Source organism: Lethenteron reissneri, chromosome 35 (genome assembly GCF_015708825.2).
Source record: "Lethenteron reissneri isolate LAM-NWPU_2019-01 chromosome 35, ASM1570882v1, whole genome shotgun sequence".
In the NCBI taxonomy this organism is placed as follows: domain Eukaryota; kingdom Metazoa; phylum Chordata; class Hyperoartia; order Petromyzontiformes; family Petromyzontidae; genus Lethenteron; species Lethenteron reissneri.
The window spans coordinates 10,351,870-10,368,963 of record NC_083813.1 but is presented as its reverse complement, the minus strand read 5'-3'; positions in this window follow the sequence as shown (position 1 = coordinate 10,368,963).

Here is a 17,094-nt window from a genome sequence, read left to right as displayed (position 1 = left end):
TGATTTCGGGTTGTGCATCGCGTTGCTGTTGTTCCGTCTCTCTCCCAGCTCCTGACACAGGGAGTGAAACGTCGCACGCCATCCCAAACCTCATGCGCTGCAAACCAAAAAACTCACAACACAGAGCGGTGCGGCACAATCGTCAAACAAGAGAAAAAAAAGCTTCATCGCGATACTGCAACAAAATAAACAAGCGATCAATAGCCCTCCTGTTCACATCTGTCCCTCCACGTAAAAGTAAATACGTTATTTTACACATCACATCAGCCACATGGCCTTTCTGGGGAGTGCATACAATCAACAGCATTGGCTCAACGGTTAGCTACGTACGGTGCGAAAGAAGTTCAATGCACACACACACACACGAGCAGTCAGGCTTGCTTGAGCCAACGCTGGCAAACTTGCCAGATGTTTATATGCCGAGGCGGCCCTGCTCCGTTAGATACAGGTCCCAATTCGACGCAGGAGGCTACCGCTGGTTAAGCTTTATTGTCCGCGCGTTGTGCGTGTCGCGCGCGCGTGAACACCGACAGTTAAAAGCGGCGCAGCTCCCTTACAAAGTGAGCGCGTTAAGTTCACCGGCGAGCAGAGTGTTTACAAGGAGGTGCTCCTTGCGAAGCGTCGCGCTGCGCGTGTTGCCATTTAGGCCACAGTGCTTCATGGCCACATCGCATACCCCTGTGCGCGTGTGTGGCGTGTGTGGTGCGTGCGTGTGGCGTGTGTGGCGTGTGTGGTGCGTGCGTGTGTGTGGCGTGTGTGGTGCGTGCGTGTGGCGTGTGTGGTGCGTGCGTGTGTGTGGCGTGCGTGCGCGTGTGTGGCGTGTGTGGTGCGTGCGTGTGTGTGGCGTGTGTGACGTGTGTGGTGCGTGCGTGCGCGTGTGTGGCGTGTGTGGTGCGTGCGTGTGTGTGGCGTGTGTGGTGCGTGTGGCGTGTGTGGCGTGTGTGGTGCGTGTGTGTGGCGTGTGTGGTGCGTGTGGCGTGTGTGGCGTGTGTGGTGCGTGCGTGTGTGTGGCGTGTGTGGTGCGTGTGGCGTGCGTGGCGTGTGTGGTGCGTGTGTGTGGCGTGTGTGACGTGTGTGGTGCGTGCGTGTGGCGTGTGCGGCGTGTGTGGTGCGTGCGTGTGGCGTGTGTGGTGCGTGTGTGGTGCGTGCGTGTGGCGTGTGTGGTGCGTGTGTGTGGCGTGTGCGGCGTGTGTGGTGCGTGCGTGTGGCGTGTGTGGCGTGTGTGGTGCGTGCGTGTGGCGTGTGCGGCGTGTGTGGTGTGTGCGTGTGGCGTGTGTGGCACGCGCTACGAATCTCATGCGTCGTTGTTAGATTCTGGTACGCTGGTGCGGTATTGCCGCTAATAGACCGCATGATTGGGTTTGTGGCTGTGGAGAGGGGTGTTGGTGAGTGGGGTGGGGTGGGAAGTGTACAAGAAAGGATAAAGGATTTGGGGGGTCTGGCTGCGAGTGGGACAGTGGGGGGGGGGGGTATTACGCTGGGGAGCCACGGGGAAGTTGGGGGGGGTACAGAAAAAGAAGACGGAGCAATAGGAAGGGGTCCACCCCCCCCCCTCGCCCCCTCTGCTTTCTCATTCACTAGCTCCCCTCCATCACCGCCACCACAGCCACTACCCCACACAGCCACCCCCTGGTGAGCTCTCAATTACAAACGTAGCTAATATCTAACAAAATTCCTGCACACTCAGCCCAATTAATCAGTGTTCGGGAGCGGCCCCTTTTCCTTACGAGCTTCCATTACAGCGCTAGATGAGAGCCGCGCGAGATTAACGTGAAAATTACACCCGTGCCATCCGTGACAAGATAAGCCAACCCGGGGGGGTGGGTGGGTGGTGGGGGCCCAAAAGATTTGCTGCCAAGCCCCAGATATAGCGCGGGCCGAGACGAGCGCGTAGCTGCAGCTCTCCCTCCCACACTCCCCGCGTATCTTGAGCGCCAACTCGTCGTCATTAACCCTTCGCCTGGCCCGGGTCCCCTCGTTAACCGCTGTTTGCAATCTTCTCTCCACGGAGAGCGGAGGGGAGAGTGTTGTTGTACCGCTGGTACATCGGTGGCCGTGTGTAGTTGCTCTCGCAGTGCTGGGTACACGTGTCTGTGTGTAGGTGCTTTGTCGAGCTGGTACATCTATCCGTATGTAGTTGCTCTCGCAGTGCTGGGTACACGTGTCTGTGTGTAGGTGCTTTGTCGAGCTGGTACATCTATCCGTATGTAGTTGCTCTCGCAGTGCTGGGTACACGTGTCTGTGTGTAGGTGCTTTGTCGAGCTGGTACATCTATCCGTGTGTAGTTGCTCTCGCAGTGCTGGGTACACGTGTCCGTGTGTAGGTGCTTTGTCGAGCTGGTACATCTCTCCGTATGTAGTTGCTCTCGCAGTGCTGGGTACACGTATCCGTGTGTAGGTGCTTTGTCGAGCTGGTACATCTATCCGTATGTAGTTGCTCTCGCAGTGCTGGGTACACGTATCCGTGTGTAGTTGCTCCGAACAGATTGAATCGGCCACATTGTGTTGGAGAAGGGGACAATTTGTCGAATCAAAAGTGAGTGTTTATGTTGTCGCCTTTGATCTACATTCTTAAAAAGAAGTTGGACGCATCTGTAACAATGAAAGCGGCATGAACTCGTCCGGCTGTCCAGACGGAACGCTCCGGATTGCACGGCCGGCCGGGAGATGGAGTGATGAGATCGTCGCTTGTGCGGGAGCCGGATGAATTGTTCAATTGGGTGACCTTGAGGGATGGTGACAGCTTTGGAAGGTCTTCATCCAGCGGCGGATATATTACGATTTAAGATCATGACGATCATCATCGTGATATCATATTCACGTGCAATGTGCACGTGCGTGCCACAGCAATCGTCCAGGTTTGTAATGCAAGTCTAATAAATGTGCTCTCAGACTTTCTACCTGAATGCCTGGTTTCGTTTTTTTGTTGTTGCTCGGGCCAATATCAAGGGAACACAATTAGCGGATCGTTCTTGAAAAGACCGGTCTACTGATTAGAGCATTGGAGCCATTTAATCAGTCTTTTTGGCAAGGTAAGGTAGGTTTAGATTAATTTAAGCCACAAAGCCGCAGGGACGTATATTTTTTCTGAAGTTAACGCGGAACGACTTTGTTTTGGCACTTGACAGCCCCCCCCCCCCCCCCGATTGTCGAGGAGTGATATATTTTTTTCACTTTTTGGGAGTGGCCTCTGCGAAAATTGCTGAGGAGGTTAACAAAAGTCTGGGCTATCAGCTGCACGCATGCTAGGCAAAGTTAATTATTTAATACGTGATTAACCCGCTTAATTAACCTGGGGATAAAGATTAATTCCTTAAGTCGATACGGGGTCAGGGTAGAAAGTAGCTGGAGCCGCCCGCCCGCCGTGTCCACAGATCGTCACGAGATAGCCGAGCGAGCCGCCGAGCTGAAATCGGCCGTCAGCCTTCCCCACCTCGTTCATCGCTCGCGCCGTCTCTCCGGAGCGGACTTCCACCACCACCCCCCCCCCCCCCCCATAACACTCAAGTCAGAATCGCCGCCGTGTCGCTGAAGTGGGGTAGGCGGGAGGGGGAGTGGGGGGTCAGCTCTCGGGGGCGGGGGGGGGGCGGGGGGGTCAGCTCTCGTGGGGGGGCGGGGGGGTCAGCTCGGGGGGGGGGGGGCGGGGGGGTCAGCTTTCGTGGGGGGGCGGGGGGGTCAGCTCGGGGGGGGGCGGGGGGGGTCAGCTCTCGGGAGAGGGCCGGGGGGGGTCAGCTCTCGGTGCCGACCCCCGTTGGACCTGCGGCTGCGCGGGTCGCCCCCCCGCCCCCCCCCCGTTTCCCCACCGTCCCCCCCCGTCCCCCCACCGCTTGTCGCGGGCGTCGCTGCTGGAGCAGAGGGAGGTGGAGGTTTGGGGGGTGGGGGTGCCACGCGGGTTTGCTCCGTGGTCGTTGAGTTCGGGGCTCGAGCGAGCGAGCCACAAGATTAACCCCAGCGCCGGCTGGGTTGGGTGAATCGTGCAAATTCGCACGATGAAGCAGAATGTCGGTTTCCCGCTTGGACGTTGACGGCTGCGAGTTTATGTCTCCGGCGTGAAGCGTGCGATCGCGATGGCCGCGTGGCTGAAAGGATTCGTTCGCTCCGCCGCTCACCCACCGCCGCTGCTTCAGGTGGTCGCCTCTTGCGGTGAGCGTTTCGTTGTTGTCCAAGGTCAAGGTCAAGGGGGGTCATCGTTGCAGACGGTATGGCCACACACCTAGCCCTGTTGCGTCCTTACATTTGCTCGGTTGTTGCAGTTGTTGCAACGCCAGGTGGCACGCTACGTGGCTTCACATCGTCCACATGTCGCAATCAATGGCTGACCCCGAAGAACCATTCTTACCGTTTTACAACCATCTGCTTTGAGGTCGTCCCCTTGGTTGCCAGCCTCTGGGTACCACTCCAATCCCGGTTCCTGGTCACCTGCCACTCTCCAACCTACACAGCACCCATCGCTACATCAACTTCCTTTTCCAAACCTCACGAGCCATAGCATTCCTAGCAACATGCACGTGTCTGTATGTCCCCGTATGCACGCGTTTTCTGTGAATGTTCTGATGTCTTCCCACACGAAGCCAAACACTCATGGGTTTTGGCCAAACATCTTAATGCAGGACCCTCCTGAAAAAAGAGTATTTCGGTGAGACTTCACTGGTAAATGAAGGTCATTGTTTGCAAAGGCAGAGCGTCGCTATGCGTATTACTACCTAGGTATGTGTCCAAATTGACAGTTTTGTCATTTGTAACTTTGATTCAGCGTTGCAATACCTACAAATACATTTAAGCGCATATAATCGCAATAACCAAGGTGAATAACGATGGAGTGCTTGGCTTCATCATCGGGCATGGGTGGTGGTAAAAGAGTCTTGTATTTACAAAGAGGGCCCCCCCACCATCAAAACAACTATAACAGCCCGAGTCAAATCTAGCATTGGAAGCATCTGCAAGTGGAATATTGGGCCCAAGACTTGAACTCGGAACCGCAACGGTTGCTGGCTTGCAATCCCGAGTCGACGGGGCCAACTCCTTTGTTCGTTTTCTTGAAGCCCACATCAGAGACCTGCCACCACGAAGACCGCATTCGTACATTTCATTCCCTTGGCCGGGTTGTGTCCAGACAACAACAACAAACAACGACGATTAACTGCTGCAGCTGGGAGCTGTCCACTGCTGGATGAACGCCTCCCCGCGCCGCCATTCGCCTCCAACTCCTGGGCACGACGCTGCGACGCGACGTTGCACCTCCAATGAGCACGGTTGGCCACGTACGGTGCGAAGGAAGTTCAAAATGCATACATGTACAGACCCCTGAGCTCGCACCGTTGGGATCCCAGTTTTGAATCCAGGTTTTCAGCCACCCCATGATTAAAAACTGTAAATACACTTTCTTTGAATTTTACCAGGTAAGGCCCGCTGAGCTACACAGCTCTCTTTCAGAAGCGACCTGGCCGTCACAAATGACAGCTCAACGAAGTGACGTATCACGTGGACATTTCATAGCAGCCAAATACTCGTAAGCGCATGTTGATTCTAAACGTGGAGGCAGAAACCCGGAGGACCCGGACCAAAAAAAAAAACCCAAGTTCCTAAAGTGTAATCAGTTGATGGCAGCGTGTCGGGCACGCACGCGCGCGATTAAAGCACGAGCGGGCAGGCGGACGAGTGGGGGCAGATGGCCGTGGCCAGGGGCCGGCGTGGGTCTCACGTGGGTGGTGGGGACATCACCGCGTGCGGTGGCGGCCCTCCGCGAGACCAGACGCGCGGCGTGGGCGACACGTGGGGACCCCGTGGGCTGGAGACGCCAGCACGGCCGGAGCGGCGTTTTGAGTTCCATCGACGCGTGCGGTGGTGGGGGGGGGGGGGGATAGGGGGGTGGGGGGATAGGGAGGTGGGGGGATAGGGGGGGTGGGGGGTTAGGGGGGTGGGGGGATAGGGGGGTGGGGGGTTAGGGGGGTGGGGGGATAGGGAAGTGAGGGGATAGGGGGGTAGGGGGATAGGGAGGTGGGGGGGGTAGGGAGGTGGGGGGGGGGGGTAGGGAGGTGGGGGGGGTAGGGAGGTGGGGGGGGTAGGGAGGTGGGGGGGGTAGGGAGGTGGGGGGGGTAGGGAGGTGGGGAGGTGGGGGGTAGGGAGGTGGGGAGGGTAGGGAGGTGGGGGGGTAGGGAGGTGGGGTGGATAGGGGGGTGTGGGGGATAGGGAGGTGGGGGGATAGGGAGGTGGGGGGGGATGGGGAGGTGGGGGGATAGGGGGGTGGTGGGGGGGTAGGGAGGTGGTGGGGGGGGGAGATGCGCGTGTCTCGCTGTGTCGGCGGTGAAGCCGGTGCCAACCTTTAAGTCGCGCGTACGATTGTCTTGATGGGAGAAGCTAAGCAGCGATGAGCCTGGGTTAACACTTGGCCGGGAGACTGCTTCAGAATACCAAGTTGTTGTTGTTGTTTGTTGTTGTCGGTTTCGGGCTGTTGTGTGGCCAAGTAAATAGCAGAACAGAAAAATCCACCATCGAGTGTCCCCCCTCGCATGTGCGGTGTTTCTCCGGCAATTCTGGTTTACTCTCGTAATGAGCCAAACACAGGTGGGGCCGTGGGGGGTCGTCTCCGTGCATGATCGCCAAAGGCGGTGCCCGCCCTCACCGCCGATCCCTTCCGGACGTTTGCGATCGCGGGCCCCTTTGGTGTCACTTTGCGATTGTGAAATCTAAAGAGCGAGTTTCGTGCACCCACCGCTGTGCATCAACAAAAAAGCCTGAGTGGACTTGGCGACGTTGCTTTGTATAGCCCCCCCCCCCACCTCCGCTTTCATTTTCAAACATCCTACATTGAGGTTTTTGGCCAATTCCATTAATTATATTTATCCATAGTGACTCGCTTAGATTTTCTCTGTTATGCACTCCTATCGTGGAGTTGTTTTGTTCGTGGTTGTAACTCGCTGATCCGCCCCTTCTGGACATCTTTGAATAAATACGCTTCATAGGTCATCGGATTCATCCAGTGTCAATAAAGATTCCGATTGAGTGTTTGGCATTATTTGTTTACCAGGAAATGAGACGAATTGCAACTCATTAGTTTTGTTTCGTTCACAAATTATCAGCTCTAGATTCCCCCACACTTTGCTTAATTATATATATACGATCAACTTTAACGCCTCAAGTCCTCTGCTATTCAATCCCCAGATCACTTTCTCCTCTGATCACCAAGCCAAACCAAAAACCTGGCTCTTGACTCTGAAACTGACAAACCCCTCCACCCCACCACCCCATTTCCAAATCTCACTCCTCATGTGACCGAACATTCTTACCGAGGGCCCGATTTTCACTACCCCCCTCACTTCCCCTCCGGTATCATCACTCCAACCCACGGGAGAAACATCTTCCTTATCTCAAACCCAATGGCACCACGCCACCTCACATCCCACGACCCCCCCCCCCCCCCCCCCGGCACCAGACACGGTCCCAAAACCTCCTCGCAGTGGCCTCCGCTGGGCTCCTGACCAGCGGAGGCACGAGTCGGCCCAGAAAGTGACCGCTCTCTCTCTCTCTCTTCCTTGCACGCGCGAGCAGCCTGTTGCTGGGCAAACAAAAAGAGGGGAGGGGGGGTGTACCAAATCATTCTGGAAACATTTTTGTTAAAAGGAACATTTTTATAAAATTGGAAGGGGTGGGGGCTGTGGGGGAAGTGAGAGAAAAAAATGACACCCTTAGCCAAGACAGAAGAAAAATTAGCCTCATTTTCTCTGCCTGCGTTCTCTCCTCCTCCTCCGCCTCCTCCTCCTCGTGTGCTCGCTCAGAAAGCGAGGGTGCTCGGCGCGGGACCGCGTCCAGGAGATGATGCACGGGTCACTCCAACCTCGGCGGCTTTCGGGGATGGAGGGCCCAATCGCCTGAGCCGTCTGCTCGGGCTGCCAGGGAGATAAGGCTCCGGCTGTGCATTCGGGCCCCCGGGTCTCACCGTAGCATTCTGCGTGTCGGAACGTCACGGCTGCCAGAAATTGGCTTGCTTGTTGTTGTTGTTTTTATTGTTGTTGTTGTTGAGTGAAGCCGATACACAATAGGATGTTGCGGCTGTTTGTCCAAGAAGTGGGAAAATGACCGGCCGTGTGTAGAAAAGGTTCCCGAAGACAACACGTAAGACAAAGATTCCCCGTATAGCGTTCACAGACTTTTAGGGCAAGTGCTGTTAGCGAGCACCTATCAAAGCCGGCACGGCACACACGAGGGGGGTGGGTGGCCAGAACCACGCCCGATCGCCTTTGACTCCCCAGCGGAGATGTTTCCACACCGCACTAGGTACTCATCTGAGGCTGAGTCGACCTAGTGTCCGGTTTCGAATAATCATCCCTGGTAAATTTCGATGTAAAGCTTTCGTGACTGCAGGGATTCATCTTCTTGGTTCTTTCGGTAAAGTCACGTAGAAGGGAAATAATAAAATAATAATAATAAAACATTAAATAATTGTCACGACGTTTCGGCCACAACGCAAGCAGCCGTCCTCAGGTGAAGAACAGACGCTGTCTTTCCGACAGACTTGTTCTTCACCTGAGGACGGCTGCTTGCGTTGTGGCCGAAACGTCGTGAGAATTATTTTATTATGTTTTATTTTTATTACTTCCCTTCTACGTGACTTTACCGAAAGAACCAAGAAGATGAATCATCCCTGGTGTTTGGCCGTGAGTCGGAATCGAACTCGGGTCGCCGGGTTCGACAGCCAGACGCACTTTGCTTTTATCCAAAATCAAAAATGCGCAATGAGGGTAAATATATTTATCTTCAAGCCGCCGTTGTCACGCGAGTTTGGTTTCAAAAGGGCTGCTTCTTCTTCTCTCTCAACGCATGTCGTCCCACTCTCCACATTATATTATGAGGTTGCAACAAAAAATGGTTTTGTAATTTCCATTTTACGTTTTGTAAGGGAGGGGGGGGGGAGAAATTGTTTGTTATGGGGGGGGGGGGGGTGCCCTGTGCATTATCTCATCGCGAGGTTGCGCGCGAGCATCGTTACACTGCTTCTTCTCATTCATGGCGCAGTTATTTGAGAGCACAAGTGTAATCCAGGCGCCATGACTTGAGAGAGAGATAGAGAGCTATTGTAAAGTATAATAGGAAAAACGCATTGCAAAATAAATTGTCGGGTGGATGGGCACGGACAGTGACTGCTGCTGGGAGCCAAAAAACATCCCGTGCCGGGTTCCGTTCGTGCCGCTCAACTCCAGATACGGAAAGCTGTGCCAGCCACATCACCACGAAGCCACCATCCACCGGCAAACCTGGACAGCCTCACCGAAACGCTGAACACAAACTACCGGCTCAGGATGTGGCCGAAAGACTCAAGAGGACGGAGAGCACCCGAGCCAACAACCGCTCCAGGTTTCAGCCACAAACGATTCAAACCGGGCTCTCAAGCATGGCGAGTTGACGGGTCTCAGCACAGTGAGCAAAGATGACTGCGTGAGTCAAGCCATCACGTAAAACAAACAAAATTGGTCATGTATAAAACAAAATTGGTCCTGCGCTTAATTTAGATGCAAATCAGCTCTTTGGGTATCGACTGTCGGTCCGACCGTCATTCATTCGACGAGCATTCCTCTCGGTGGCAGAGCTGGTGGGAACGTGCGACTGTGTGGACCGGTGGGTCCCTTGACGGTATCTCAGAAGTAAGCCCGTGATAGCGATTTGCCGCAGAACATTCTCGAATGCAGCGGGGGGGTTGCACTTCTCTGCGAGAATGCGAGATTTTCGAATGGAATGTCTTCAACATGCGCACTTGGGATAATATTTGGTGGGACATATTTTAGCTTTAATCAAATATATCATTTATATTATATATTTTATTTATATTATGAACATTCATATATTATTATTGTATTTACTTAAATAAAAAAACAGCCGATGGTTGATTTCTATGCAGTGTCGAAGCTGGGCACCGGGTGCAACACCTGAACAAAAAGAAGCACACCAGGACATATCACGGTGAGAACAAAATCTCACAATACCATAAGAGTAGAGAACTGCATGGGAATGCGTTGTCGTGAGTGGTGCGTAATTAAACGTTTATAAGGGCACCACGGGGTGACCAGCCTCTCCCCACCCAGCCCCACCCTCCCCACCCCCCACCCAGCCTCACCCTCCCCACCCAGCCCCTCCCCACCCAGCCCCTCCCCACCCTCCCCTCCCCACCCAGCCCCTCCCCACCGTCCCCTCCCCACCTAGCCCCTTCCCACCCAGCCCCTCCCTGCACGACGGAGGGACACAATAATCCCCTGTGGGCTGGTATAACCAGGAGGTTCCTACCAGTATGATTGTTATGATTGCACAACTGACAGAAACAATTAAATAGAAGACTGACAGACTTCTCAGGACAACGGCTTCCCCGACGAGACTATGATCTCGGGAAAACAAAGCGACACGTGGCACCCGTGGGCTCAGCCCCCTTTCTTCTAAATTCCTCCCTTGTCAAGGCAACGACATCAGCAACAAAAAATGTTGGTCCAATATTTAACGGCAGCGGCCGGGTTCTCTTCAAAATCTCGGCAGTTCTGTGAGCAGTAAAACGAGCTGGATTTGAAGCTTTCGTGACAGCAGGAATCCATACTCTTTGGTTCTTTCGGTAAAGTCACGTAGGTAGAGAAAATAACAGATCACGACGTTTCGATCGCAACACAAGCGACCGTCATCAGGTGAGACAATCACAGCAGGAAACTGCTGAAGCAAAGTCACCTATCTTCTTGATTCTTTCGGTAAAGTCACGTAGAATGGAAATAATAAAATAATAAAAATAAAACAATATAATAATATAATATAATAAAATTATATAATAATACATTTTTATTACTTTATTATTTCCATTCTACGTGACTTTACCGAAAGAACCAAGAAGATGAATCCCTGCAGTCACGAAAGCTTTAAATCCAAAGTCACCTACGTGACTTTACCGAAAGAACCAAAGAGTCGAGTAAAACGGCCGCTAAATAAATTGTGCCCGCGCGCAGCTTCTGCTCGACTAATCGACGCGTAACGGCCAACCGGAGTCGCTCTCCGCCTTCCAGGTTCCTCTGCGCAGTCCCCGCGTAGGCGAACGTGGCTCGGGAGAGGTCTGGGACAAGAAAGTGGGGGGGTGGCGGGGGCAAACCACAGGTGGGGGGTCTTGAGGGTGGGTTGGGGGGGTGGGGGGGCTTGAGGGGGGGGGCATGAGGGGGGTTGGGGGGGTTGAGGGGGGTTGGGGGATTGGGGGAGGGGGCTTGAAGGGGGTGGGGGTAGGGGGCTTGAGGGGGGGTGGGGGAAGGGGGTTAAGGGGGGTGGGGGAAGGGGGTTGATGGAGGGGGGTTGGGGGGCTTGAGGTGGGTTGGGGGGATTGGAGGGAGGGGGCTTGAGGGGGGTTGGGGGTAGGGGGCTTGAGGGGGGGTGGGGGAGAGGGCTTGAGGGGGGGGGGGCTTGAGTGTGGGTTGGAGGGGCTCTTGGTGCCTTCGTTGTCTCAGCGGCCCTGCTGCCCACTTCGTTAGAGGCGACTGCGGTTGCCCAGATAGTGCGGGGAATGCGGCCCCACGTGTTCACGCCGGCCCCACGTGCTCACGCCGGCCCCACGTGCTCACGCCGGACCCACGTGCTCACGCCGGCCCGTGGAAACGCTTTTTTTGCCGATACGTGGGGATTTATTTGGTGCGGCGCGATGTTTACACACCGCACCAGATCCTCATTTGAAGCTGAGTCGACCTAGGGGAGGGCCCAGGACTTGGTTCAGATATTCGTCGCTGGTGTCGGCCGTGAGCGGGAATCGAACTCGGGTCTCGGCTTGTATCGTGTACTTGATTTAACCTCGAGGTAAAATATTTCCGAGCATTGCTTCTTTTGCAAGGGCAACCTGAGCTACATCAAGACAAATGTGTGTTTGCATGTGTAGCTGTAAACGGTGTACACGTAATTAAATGGTTGCTGCTTCAGCGATTATGAATAGGTTCATTAAAATACATAAATTAAGAGCAAAAGACAAGAAATAATTCCGCTCGCGAATTGGAAATCAGCCTTGATGTTTCGACCGAGTGACCTCCAAATAACATTCGTCATTACACGCAGAAAACATACACATTATTATCCCTTTTAAAGTTATCGCTTTTACTTCATACAACCCCACACTGTGTCATATGCTCCGGTCTACGTGCGCGTGTCTGCATCACCACTACTTGAGCCTACCACTGGTGGTTCATAGCAGCCTGCGTACGAGTAGTCCACATCATCATCAGCCATGAGATGCCCAAACTGGGCTGTACCCACGTACAGAAAGGTTAAGGCGCAGCCCTGCAAGTCCTTGCACACGCCACTGCTAGTCGGAAGGGTCTCCACGAGAGGGAGTTTTCGAGAACCTCACTACAGGGTGTTTTGGCCTACTCTTCCACTCTCACATGGTAGGCAGTACATAGCTATGATCATCATCAGCCATTCTAGATTTGAAGCTTTCGTGACTGCAAGGATTCATACTCTTAGGTTTTTTTCGGTAAAGTCACGTAGGTAAAAAAAATGAAAATAACTCAATTAAATCACGTGTCGGAAGCAACAAAAGCCTCCGTCATCAGGTGTAACTGCTCCACGCGACAGTAATTTTACTGGAGCAGTTCCACCTGATGACGGAAGCTGGTGTTGCTTCCAAAACGTCGTGATTTAATTTAGTTATTTTCATTTATTATTATTTTATTATTATTATATATTTTTTACCTACGTGACTTTACCGAAAAAACCTAAGAGTATCATCAGCCATGGTCAATCTACTGCTGGATGAAGGTCGTCGTCCCCAAACCGCCACGATGCAATAATCCGCTCGCTCGGCTCTTGCACACGCACTGATTCCTCGCTCCATCTCCCCGCAACATGCCCCCCCCCCCCCCCTTAGCTCCCCCTCCCTTAAATAAAAAATCCTGGCTCTGCCGAAACACAAGAATAAGTTTGACCCTTTCTGGCAATAAAACAGGAGGCGCTAAGATGCTCAAACACCAAAAGACGCGTTTTGCAAGCCACCCAGTCTGCATTAACCACACACACTTGTGGCGAAACATGCGCGCAAACACGCTGCGATAATAATGTGTGCGTTGTCCTTGAAACTGATTGGCCGTGTCTCAAATCACCAGTTAGACCACAGAACGCCAAAAGATGAACAGTACCAAGACAATGCAAGTTTCACAACACTTATTGCTCGGATCGAGTTGCCATCCTTTTTTTGGCAGTATCCTGTGTAAAGCTGCCGAGCCCGGCGTGAGCCGTTCCCGGATAGCATAGACACGACGCCCTGTCTACACGCGGTCTAGGCGCCGTCCATAAATGACGTCACGCACCTAGGGGGGGGGGGGGGTCAGACATTTGTGACGATGTGTGACGAGAGAGGGGGGGTTTGAGAAATGTGACGTCACGTGAAAATGCGCAACTTTAAAAAAATATAGAATTTTTATAACAACACTCCTACAACATCAGAGTGCAGCGCCACATTAAATACGCACTACAATGACAATAGTTTTTAGGACGCTGGCTTTACGACGGCTCTGTTCTTCACCTGAGGACTGCTGCTTGTGTTGTGGCCGAAACGTCGTGAGCATTTAATTGTTTTATTTTTATTATTTTAATATTTCCCTTCTACGTGACTTTACCGAAAGATCCAAGAATACAATGACAATAGTTTAAAGCGATTTGAAGCATGTTTTATTTTCAAAATGGAAATATGGTTTTGGGGGGAGGGGGCAGAGCTTTGTGATGTCATATTTGAGGGGGGTCTGACTTTTTGTGACGCCGTGTGACGAGGGGGGGGGGTCAGAAATCGTCCAAAATCGCGTGACGTCATTTATGGACTGCCCCCTACACACGACGCCCGGTCTTCACGCGGTCTACACACGACGCACATTAACGGCAACAGCAAGCCGCAAGCGCTGCCCGGCCCGCTGAGCCCCCACCACCCCAGCTTCCCACTCTCTCTCTCTCTCTCTTAGCCCGTTGGATTTGCAGTCTTGTGTAAATTAAATTTCCAGAAAGAGAAGTCAAAGGAGCTACAAGTTTAATTTCCCCCAGTGGAGGCCGAGTTGGCCACGTGCCAGCACCCGGAGTCTGCGGGGATACTATCTGCTGTCAGAGGCTGCTGCCCCCCCACAATTTTCTCGCAGCCTGCGTACGAGTAAGTCCCTCGTTAACTTGAGCCCCTGCCCCGGAGTTTAAGGTGGGGTGCTCTTGCCAATAACATTAGGTGGCTAACCCAGCAGAGAGCAATCGTGGTACACAACTCTGCTGATGACACCCGGAATGTGGAAACCAGTCCGGAGTTTGCTGGCTTAACACACAAGCTGCTGGCTGGATAATATTGGTGTGGAATGCCAGTCGGCCGAAGGACTCAACTATATTTTATTGACATGTGGAGACGCAGAATGCAGTTATGATTATATTTCATTTTAACTTTGAGCACGGGGGAGACGTGGAGATCTGTGTTGGAACACGATTGCCCTTTGACGTGTACGCCGCGTGTGTGTATGTTGTGTGTGTGTCTGTGAACAGGGGCAGATGAATGACGCTCACAACAACAAGCGGAGCACCGGGCGTCTAAAGTGCAGCAACTTGGCACAGTAGGGGGGTACAGGTGGTGCATCGGCCAGTCATCTCAGTCAGTCAACCCATGGCACCTGGGTCTGTCCTGCGACCTCTTGTCAGCGAGCCTTCGACAATTCACGTGGTCTCAAAGTGCACCCGGCCTGGCACAAACGCCGTGGTGACGGCACCACTACTTAGTGGCGAATGGCGGCTGTTTTTGTTGAGGTCACAGTGTTAAGCACACTGCGCTACGAACCCGGCGACCCAAGTTCTGATATGTTTAAATACCGCGCCAGCTAAATGTACTCATTTCAGTCCAAGTCGGGTTAGTGAAAGGGGTAGCCCATGACCCTGTCCAGATATCACTCGCCACGAACGTTTAGCCACGCCAATGCAACATGGGTCAGTATATTCATCGCGTTGTGCGCCACCACCTCCCATCGACATCCTGCTTAAGAGTTTGCATTGCAAAATGTACTTCCCCCTGCTTTCACAGCTCCGTTTTTGGTCATACAAACGTCTACGGACGTCGCATGAAAAATAACGTACAGGAGGTGTGTTGGGAGAAAGTACTGCAGGGTGCGGGGTTGCGGTTGGTTCAAAAGAGGCTGTCCCCAACTCGGCCGCACACATGGACATATATTTGAGTATACACTCGTACAGGGTGGCCCAAACGTCGATTATATTTTAACTAATCACGAAGGGTTATTTAATTTATTGTAACAAGCGTTCAAATTGACTTAATGCATTGCTGAATTCTCTTTTGAAATGAATCATAGGACTTAAAAAAAATATTCAGATGTAATATTTGAACGTTCACCAATTCTGTTTTGTCTCAATTAATTCAGGGTTCTTGGTCGAGTTGTGTAAATGTCATCTGATAAGGAAGATGAGAAATAGATATATAATGATGATCATGGATACAAATATTAACTGAAAGAATGAACAATAAAAATGTTTTCATGCCAGTGTTAAAACACATTCAACAACCCTCTACATCCTGACGTTAGGGACACCCTGTATATGTCCATATATATAATGAGTTTACACTCGTGAAAATAAACTCAGGATTTGTAGAAAAATGCCGGCCGATCACCGCACGGCTTAAAGGGGCTGGAGAAGCAGGTCTCCATAGGACTTCCGAAGTTCAATAAGTACCTCCAGTAAATTTCCGCATGACCTCTGTGACCTATTTCTTGAAATGCTTGACGGGCCTGCGTGGCAGGCTGGGCCCTCACGGGAACATCAGAGAGCCCCTCTTGGCACACGGTCACCTCTTAATAATTAGTTTCCTCCCATTTGACCCCATCTGGGGGGTGGGGGGTAGCCAAAGACTCGCTACTATATGTCAAAGTTTTGATTCAACTTAAAGGCTATGGGGCGCGGTGGTGGAGTAGTGGTTAGCGCACCGCGCTACGAACCCAGCTGCTACCCACCCGAGTTGAATTCCTCGCCACGGTTAACGTCGGTGGCGTCTGAAATATGAACCGGTACCGTTCGTCCCACCCCCCTTCGTCAACTTGCACGAACTTCTGACATGGTAGAGTGTGGTCGAATAACCTCCTCGGCACACACCCACAGGGAGGCCTTCGTCCTGTAATGAATTGACTAAGGACGGCAAATTATTATTTTAATTATTCACTAAGTTAAAGGGTCATTTTTGTGCATTGCTAAAAATGTTCTTAAAAAACGTAAGGTTTTTTTTCTCCAAAATATTCTAAATATTTAAGCAAATGGACTAATGTACGGGGGATACATTACTGGGATGGGTTGCGAACCGTGGGGGGTTGGGGGGGGGGATGAACGCGCGTGGCATGCGAGGGGAAATGGGGACGAGGTTTTAGGGCACGTCGAGAGGAACTGAGTAGGAGCTTCACAATAATGTATAGCCTAGCCCTGTCGTCATCGATCATCACCATCGGCCGTGATCAACCCACTGCTGGATGAAGACCTCCCCACACCGTCGCCGTCCCTCGTCACGTCTGCAATGCAACAGCCCGCCGAAGCGCCTTGCGCACGAGCTCATTCCATCGATTACATCTCCTCGATCGGGTGGACGTCGCCTCGGATGCCGTCACGTTCCGCGCGCACACAATTACCGTCGTTCTTGACCGTCGTGGCGTGCGCTGCAGAAGACATTGCCGCGGGCATGGCCAAAACTTGACGCCCAACTCTTGGACAGGGTGGCAAGCCCAGGGGCGCAGCTATGGGCGGGTGCACGTGGCAGCATTATGCGACGCTATGTGGGGCCCAGTTGGCCACAAGGAGGGCCCCGAATCAACGGATAAACAAGTTTAAAAAATGGTTAGAGAAATGATTCACGTGTTTTTTTTTATTCATTAAAAATTACATGCGGTCTGCCATGGACCAAACCCGAGTAACGCATCTGGCTTTCGTATTTAGAGAGCAGCATTAAGTTGAGCGATCCTACCCCCTTTGAGGGAATCCTAGGCCAATGGGCCGGCATGACAGCAAGATGCACGGTAGCTTAATTGTGACTACTGTTATCTTAAAATAGTTTTACTATTATCAATACTGTCACTGTGAGACTGTCTTC